Source organism: Leptonychotes weddellii, chromosome 10, assembly GCF_054177405.1.
Source record: "Leptonychotes weddellii isolate Sample4059 chromosome 10, ASM5417740v2, whole genome shotgun sequence".
NCBI classification, from domain to species: Eukaryota; Metazoa; Chordata; class Mammalia; order Carnivora; family Phocidae; genus Leptonychotes; species Leptonychotes weddellii.
Genome location: NC_138378.1, coordinates 76226467 through 76235655, shown reverse-complemented (window position 1 = coordinate 76235655; position 9189 = coordinate 76226467).

The following is a 9189-nucleotide window of genomic DNA, read 5'->3' as shown; positions in this document are numbered from 1 at the left end:
AAAGCTCAGGCATGTCATTACCCAGCATTTTTGTCTTATCACTGCCTTTGAAATTTGTTTTGGTGGAAGAACATAATGGTTTCCCTCCGTCTGGTCCATGTGGCCAGCCCCCGGGCCCTGGGCTCACCACGGTCCCTGGGCCTCCACCTCTAGATCCTCCTCCCAGCTAGCAGATGGGGCTCCTGACACGAAAGCCCACTGTCCACATCAGTTCTGAGCAGAGTGAGTGGTGGGCTAACTGGAAGCCCTCCCACCCCCCAGAATCGCCTTCTTTGTACAAAAGGCTTGGTGCTTCTGTGTCCCTCTTTCTGCTTTGCTCTCTAATAGTGCAAACTAGGGTGACACGGTTAACACACAGGCGTGGGCTGTTGCTTTTAGGAGGACTGGCACGACTTAGGACAGCTCAAGGCGAGAAGGGGAGCGAGGAGGGGGAAGTGGAGAAAAACTTCTCCTCCCTCACAATTACGAGGAAGGCTGAATCATTAAAGACATGAATCAGATTTATTCTTGTGGCTTTTAAAATAAACACCACAGGGCTAGCATGACCTGACAGCCTGTCCATCCCCACAGGGCCTTGGTCTCAGTTTAAAAAAGAAGAGACAGCACGTTCCAGCCCAAAAGATTGTGTCATCCTGAAGGCTGTGACCAGCACTCTTGCTCTTCCATGACGAGAAAGAGACCTGTGACCCTGGGCTCCTGTCTTCATCTTCATGTTGTTAGGGGCCTGGTTGGGTCAATGCAGCAGCTGGAGAGGATCAGGCCACAAACGACAGGAAAAGGTGAACCTCAGGGGAGCGTTCTGTTGCCACCTGCTCTCCCCGACCCCCCACCCCCCCACCCAGGCACTATTGGAGCCCCAGGGTGTGGGGAAGCAGAAGGGAAGTTCTACCCTCTCAGATGAGGGCGAGCCTTTCCGTCCCCAAATGCCTGCCTTCACGTCTGAGCTCATGAGTGGAGGGTAGAAACTCACAAAGTGTGATGGCGGGGTTCCCGGAAGGACACTTTCTCAAATATCTGCCCCACTGCCTTTCACCAAGTTTGAAAATCTGTCTCTCATTTAATCAGTTATTCCATTTATTTAGCTCTCAAAGGAATCTTTGGTTTTTAAGAGCCTCTCTTAAAATGCAAACTCACACTGAAATAATATTAAAAGATTTCCCCTCAGCAAGCTGGAAGAACTGTCTTTCTGGGGTGGCAGCTGGGTGGAGCCGGACGTCAGCTCGGGCAGAGGCGCAACCAGGCAGCCTGGCGGTAAACGTGCCCCGCCAGCTTTAGAAAATAGAAATTCTGTTTTCCACGCTGTTATGAGTTGTACTGTGTCTCCTCCCCAAAGGTATGTTCAAGTCTTAACCGCCTCAGAGTCCGACCTCATTTGGAAATAGGGTTGTTGCGGATGCAGTTAGTTAAGATGAAGTCGTATTGGAGTAGGGTTGGGCCTTTTATGCAATAGAACTGTGTTTTTATAAAACAGATGTGAAGCTATGAGGGGAGAAGCCACGTGAAGACCCCCAGCACAGACGGCAGCCGGCCACGTGAGCACAGGCAGAGATGGGAGCCAGGCTCTCACAAGCCAGGGAGCTCCTGGGGCGACCGGAAGCCGGAAGCCGGAAGAGCTGGGGAAGGACCCTCCCCTCAGGCCCTTGGAAGGAGCATGGCCCTGCCCACACCTCGATGTCGTACTTCTGGCCTCCAGAACCGTGAGAGAATACATTTCTGTTGTTTAATGCCACCCAGCTTGGGGTCCTTTGTGACTGCAGCCCTCGGAACTGACTATACGCTCCTCCCTGAGTAGCGAACTGACCACGTGACGGGAGAGCAAATGCGGGCTCCTGTCAGGGATTCTGCACCGGGAGGTGGTGGGGCCAGACACACGAGGACCCCTTCAGCTCCCACGGCGCTTTAAGGATTGTTCTGAGGTTAGGAGAGCAGTTCATTCATTCCGTTAATTATCTCTGAATAGATTCCGTGCCAGGCTCAGCGTGGGGAGCAGGACACTGCTCTAAGGGAGGGGGTGTCCTTGTCTTTCAAAGGGAAGGTGAGCCTGTTAGAAAGAACTGTTCGGAGGCCGCCGTGAGACTGGCAAGCAAAGGTGCTTGGAGAAATTAATCCATTTAAAAACTAATTATTTAGCAGTGCACAGTTTCAAATGTCAAACTGAACTAACTTTTTTTTTTCAAGATTCTGTTTATTTGAGAGAGAGAGAGAGAGTGTGTGTAAGCACAGAGGCAGAGGGAGAAGCAGACTCCCTGCTGAGCAGGAAGCCCGACGTGGGGACTCGATCCCAGGACCCTGAAATCATAACCTGAGCTGAAGGCAGACGCTTAACTGACTGAGCCACCCAGGCGCTCCAGAACTAACATATTTAGAACAAAATAGGATTCCCTGTTCCAGCTCTCCGCACTCCGCACACGGTCCCCTCCTGGAGGCCACAGCTATCAACTGCTGCTTCCCCGGGTTTACTCATCCCCATGTTTCTAAATAACAAGTATACAGTGTTGTCTTTTACTTTATCCATTCTAGATGCAGTCCACTGACTTCCTCTTATGGTAGATGAGGATCTCGTTCTCTGACACCTCCATCCGCATCCCTCTGTTTTCCTGTTCCTCCTCCTCCCCGTGTAGATTACAGTTTTTAGATCAATAGTCACTGTTTACATTGTCTGCCTAGGACAAATATTATTCACCTCAGAGCATTGTAGTGCACTCTGATTACATTTCCTTTCTTAATTCTTGTTTTATCTGTAGTTCATAATTGTCTTGCTTTTTTAATTTACTGAATTTTTCGTACTTGATTGTCAATTCACCCTACAACTCCCAAAAGTCTCTCAGAACATTTTTCTACAAGGTCAACAAACATCAAGCAATTCAATTGTTTCTTTCTTTCTTCTTCTTTTTTTTTTTTCTTTTGCTGTTGGAACCACCCCTCATGAAGACCTGTTTTCTCCCATCAGGGCCGGTTTTTGGTCTGTAGGCTGCTGCATAGCTGTCTTCCTGGGACTGACTTCTTTTTGCTGTCATCTCTGAACTTATTTTTGCCTTTCTTTTTGGGTTGAATTTTCTGTTTCCTTCATGTTTTCCTCTTTTTAGTTTAATAACTTGTTGGAATGGAATACATGCTCCAGAAGCCTGATCAGGTTAAAAAGACGGTCGAGGGTATGGCCATGCTCATCACGCCTGCCCTTTTTTGAGTGAGCCTGCTCCAGTCTGGACAATAAACCTGCCCTATCACCTGATCTACAGCTGTCACTTTGGCATCCCCCTTCACCTATTTCTAGTGATTTCTTCTCTGCGTTGAAATTAATCCGCTTTATCCCACGTTCTTCTCTTTCTTGCTTTACTTCCAATGGCCTCCTGAGAAGGGGGTACACGGGAGTTAGAGTTTTTGAACCCAAAGATGTCTTTATTATGTCTGTCCCCACATTTCCTTGATTGTTTGAAGAGGAAAAATCTGTGTCCCAAGATGGCCAACCGAGCCAGCAAGGGAGTCCTAGTCCCTGCCCTGGGGGCTCTTCCAGGTTCTTCTCCCTGCTCCGCTTCCCGCGCATGGCAAAACGTTTCCCACGCGTGCCAGAAGTGCCAAGTATGTGGAAGTAGAAGTGTATAAATTACCCCCCTTTGCTTGTGCTTGGGGCTCAGACCTTTGGAGATCATACTCTGAGCCCGCCAGTGTTAAATAAACCTCCCATCCTCCAAGATCTCCGAGTGCCACTTGGTTCTTCCGTCGGGTGATCCAATCCCAGTTCCATAACAGTTAAGTGACTCTAGAATTCTAAGTCGGAAATGACTTTTTAGGCTGGAATTTTTTTTATAAGTCGGGGGGCATTTCTCCACTGGCCTCTCATTGCCAGTGTTGCTACTGAGAAGTACAAAGCCATTTGAATTCTTTTATATGTGATCTAGTTTTCCTGTCTGGAAGCATATAGGATCTTGTCTTTGTTCTGAAATTTCACAATGATGCCCCTTCACGTAGATTTATTTTTAATCCATTTGCAGGCTCTCACTGGGCCCTTTGAATCTGGAAAGTCATGTTCTTCAGTTCTGGGGAATATTCTTAAACTATTTTTGATGACCTAGTCCCTTTAGCCTCCTCTGTTCTCTTTTGACATTCTTCTTGGTCAGATTTTGGATTTTTTATACTTAACCTCTAATTTCTTATGTCACTTCTCTTAATTTCTATTTCTTTGTTCCTTTTGCTCCATTTTCCAGGAAATTTCTTCCCACTTAGCTTCTGGTTCTTCTACTGAGTGTATCGTTTTTGCCCTCCTATTTTAATTTTCTTTTTTTTCTTTTTTTAAGATTTTATTTATTTATTTGACAGAGAGAGACACAGCGAGAGAGGGAACACAAGCAGGGGGAGTGGGAGAGGGAGAAGCAGGCCTCCCGCCGAGCAGAGAGCCTGACGTGGGGCTCGATCCCAGGACTCGGGGATCATGACCTGAGCTGAAGGCAGATGCTTAACGACTGAGCCACCCAGGCGACCCCCTCCTATTTTAATTTTCAAGAGCTTTTTTGGTTGCTATTATTCAGGGGTTTTTGACAGATAATTCTTGCTTCATTGATGTCATCTCCCCTGTTCTCCAGGAGTATTAATGATAGCTTTAAAAAAGAAGTTTTCTTCTAACTTGCATTCATTCCATTTCCTCTAGATTCCTTTTTTATTTTATTTTATTTGTTTTAGAGAGAGGGAGAGGGTGGGGCGGGGCAGAGAGAGAGAATCTTAAGCAGGCCTCACGCTCAGTGCAGAGCCCGACATAGGGCCTGATCCCACAACCTGATCATGACCTGAACCAAAATCAAGAGTCAGATGCTCAACCGACTGAGCCACCCAGGCGCCCCTAGATTCACTTTCATTATTTATTTGTTGGGCTTTACTCACTGGCACTGGGATCCCGCCTGGAGTCCTATTTGGCCCCTGAAAGTAAGTTCAATATATTTAGAGAAGAGGCCTATAGTTTGGCACCTGAAGGAAAATGCTAGGCTTCCTACAATTGACCTCTTGGCAAAAGGGCTGAAAAGTTTGCTGCCTTGTGATCTCAGCTCTCTGATGGTTTCTAGAAAAACTGTGATTGTGCAATAGGTTAGGATGGGTGACAACTGTCGCTTTCTACATCCTAAGCAGAAGTGGCCTCTCCACGGATTGCACTTGAAATTCATGATAGCATTTCCTTTACTGCAGCTGGACAGTCCTGTGGCCCCCCCACCCCCGGTGTGATCATTTTGTCCTTCTCCTCGATGACTGTTTCATACTCTTCCCTCTTCCTCCTGAAAACTCACTCTCAGCTGGTGAATTTGCTTCCCATTTCCCTGATAAATTCAAAAGAAACCTTCCACCGACTCCCGCTGTGACACCCGCCACCTACCCAGCTCTACACTCTGCCCCCCTCCTGTTACAGGGTGAACAGCCCATGATCCCAGCAGAGAACCACCCCCTCACCTGTGGACCAGGTCCCATCCTCTCTCATCTGCTGCAGGTATCACCCCTGCACGGCCCCCTCCCTCCCTCCTCATCAACTTCCCCTCGGCCTCCAACAGCCCTTCTAAACTTCTCCAGGTATACTCTATAACAGGGCCTGCATTTGTGTGTTTGACTTTCTCAAAATGGTTATGTGGGATTTTATTGCCATTATAAAAATGGAGGCGGGCCTAATAAGGTTCCTTGAACTTTTCAAAGTTTCTCCAATCCTCCTCCCGGAGACTCCTGCAAGTTGGCATGCAAATCGCTGAAAATACTTCTTGATGCCAGCAGAGGGCACTCTCACAGTGCCCACACTTTCCAGGAAGTGTACGCGGGAATCCAGGGGAGCTTTGGTTTGGGAAACATTTGCCCAGGGTTTCTGGTTATCACAGTTCCCCAACAGGCACCTGTTTGACTGGCATTTCCTGGCACCAACCCATCTTAGCATATTTCTTGGTCGGTTGAGTTTGGCTTGAAGGGAGGTTTCAGTAAATTCATTACTTCACACCATCAGGTAAGTTCCAGTTTACTTAGCTTGGAAACCAACCTAAGCCAAGTGATGAAAATAAACATAATCTTGAGTAACTCTACATGGATATTGCTGTTATACTAATAGGGTGTTAATTAGTAAAGAGCGCTTAACTTTTTTACTGCCAATCTAAACAAGCCGGCTTTGTCTTTGGCTCTGGGCCCTACAACTGCATCTCAAAGTGATTTGCAAACATTAATTAAATACTTCGGTGCACATCCAAGGAGTAGGTATCATCAAGCCCTTTTCCAAAATGTAAAAAACAGATGCCCTAAGCCAATCTATGACTTACCTAAGGTAAGCACCACACTGGAGCTGGATTTAGAATTCTGTAAACGGTCCCAGGACTCTCTGTACCCATTCCCCTGGAACTCTCTGGCAAGTTATCACTTCTCAGCAGACAAACCTGTCTCCTCCCTGTCTTCTAACTTCTGTTCTAGAAAATGTGATATTCAAGGGAGTGGTTCACACCATTTGATGGACAGACAAAATGGACGTTTCATGGTAACTCCTGAGCTGTAAGTCCATTCCCCACAGCCAATGTCTGAAAAGGGGGGGGGGGTTGTCTTTTTATCATGGTGGTTCGGGACCCAGGTTTGGGACCACAGGATTTGGTAGACTCAAACCTGGGAAACGCTCAAGCTCTGTGGGGAGGGAAGGGCTCCTTCCCTGGGTCTTCTATTCTCTGAGAACAAGTAGCGCAGGGGGGCCCAAAGCAAGGACCGCCCCCCCCCCCAGGCATTCCATGTTGGTGAGCCCAAGGCAAACTATTTATGCTCTGCCCTGTCTGGAGGGGGGCAGTGGCTCACAGGCAGGCTGGGCCAGTTTCAGAGAGAAGACAGTGGAACCCCGTCCCATGCCCAGAGGCCAGGCTGGCTGTTGGGAGTGAGCCCTACAGAGTATCGGGCTCAGCACTCCGTTCTGTCTCCCCGGACATGTGCTTCAGTGGCAAACCTGGAGGCTGCAGCACAGCCCGAGCTTTACCGCCTGGCTCCCGGAAGTGATGTCAGCCTGAGTTACTAGAATAGTCCCCAAAGAAGTTTCATGCCAGAAGAGGAGGATGAACTCAGAATGTGGCCAGCCGTGTATAGCTCACACCTGGCTCCTCCCGCAGGAGGAGCCTCTCCTTTTAGTTAACTAAGGAAGGGGGAGTTTCGTGGGCATCTTGACCTCCAGCTGATGCTCAGCAAGGGCGGCCTAACTGGGATAAGGGATTTCAGCTGCACGGGAGCCAGGCAGCGTATAAAGTGGATTTATTCCAGGAATGAAAGGTAAGTTCAACAAACCAATCAATGTAATACACCAGATTAATAGAATAAAGGGGGGAACCCACATGATTGTCTCAATAGATGCAGACAAAGCATTTGACAAAATCCAACACTCTTCATGATAAAAACATTCAACAATCTAGGAACAGACAGGAACTTCCTCAATCTGGTTAAGAGCATCTTCGAAAATTCCACAGTTAACAACATATTTAATGAAGAAAGACTGAAGGCTTTCCCACTGAGATCAGGAAGAAGGCAAGGATGTCTGTTCTCACCATTTCTATTCAAGAGTGTCCTGGAAGCTCTAGCAAGGACAATAAGATGAGAAAAAAAAATCAATAAAATGCATCCAGCTTGGACAGGAAGAAGTAAGACTCTATTTACAGATGACATGGTTGTGACCTTGAAGGGGAAGTATGGGAATGGTCCTTGGCCGTCCTCTAGCCTCACTGGCTTCTGCTGTGGGGCAGCTTGTCCATGAGGCCTTGACATGCCCCTGCTCCCCAGCTGTACCTGCTACTGAAGTGAGGCTATCGATTGTCAGGGTCATACGACCTTTACCCTCCTTGTCCCAAGGCCTGGGCATCTTTGGGTCAGCGAACGCTCCTGCCCACCTCCCTGGACCACATTGGGGGCACATGTTCTGGGAAACTGTTCTCAGGTCCACCCACCAAGATGCCGCATGAGCCATGAACCTAGCACTTCTCAGGTGTCATGTTGGAGATGGGATTTTCAACCTCCCAGGCTACACAGGGGAGGGGGGGCGGGGGGGGGGGAAGACACCAGGCCCCAGCTTTCCCAGAGAGTGAGCTATTCAAGGTAGGAAGTGGAAAAAAGGCTCTGTGCAGAGCCTGAAGACATGGGCATTCGGAGCAGCGATTTACAATGGATGACTAGGCTAAGGGATCATTCCCATCACTGGAAAGGGTTGGGAAGGACTTTACCCAAGGAGGAAAGAAGCAGGGAAGAAAGCAAAGCACCATGACAGGTGCAGGTGTGAAAGTCTTTGCTGGCGGGGAGGAGGCTGGTTGAGGAACATCCAGGCCGTGGGGGGTCCCAAGCAGCATCCAGCAGCCCGGAGCCTTGGTGGGGGTCACACACAGGCTGCAGGGCACGGTGACTCCGGGGCCCCACAGTGGCCGCTGGAGACCAGGTGCCCGAGGGACCAGCACGCGGCCCTGGAGGTGAGGGAAGGAGATCCAGGGGCTTCACAGAGACTCACTCTTTGAGAAAATGAGCACCATTTCTGAAGAGAAACTTCCAACGCGCCATCCACTCATGGTCATTAATAGAAAGTGATTTTAGACTTCCATCTCCCAACTGCGGCGGGCGCAGGAAGTCCATCTGAAAAGCCGGCGGGAGCCTCCCCATGTGCCGGGGTTTTCATTGCACGGCTCAGAGAAAACCGCTTCCTCCCGGCCCACATGTCTCGAGTGCACCCTTATTCTCAGTGCTGTGCATCCAGTCAGATGTCCCGGAATTGTGAATCCTTCCATAAAAGTCATCGATTAAATGTGCACATGAGCAGGTTGTTCTTAGTCGTTATTCCTTTGATTCGTGCATATGTGTAAGTTAGAAACAGGCCCGGTCAGTCCATACGTCCTGACTTCTGATTCAGGAAAGACCACCCCTTCCCCTCCCGCCTGTATACATGACTGAGTAGTGACTGAGGCCCCTTCTGCTAGGTCCGACCGGACTCAGGGCAGGAACAAGTGTAAAAGGGGGTGCTATAGGGGTGAGCACCACCATAAGTTCAAAGACAATGAGCTGTGCCCAGTCCCAAACCTGCCAAAATGGAAAACATCTCTCCCACTCCCCAGGCCACTGGGCAAACACCGGCTTGTTCTCTGAGGTCATTCAGTCTTGAGCTGCAAATCTTTATGATGTCTAAATAGGCACTCGGAGCAGAAGGAAACACCAAACACATTACTTTATGGA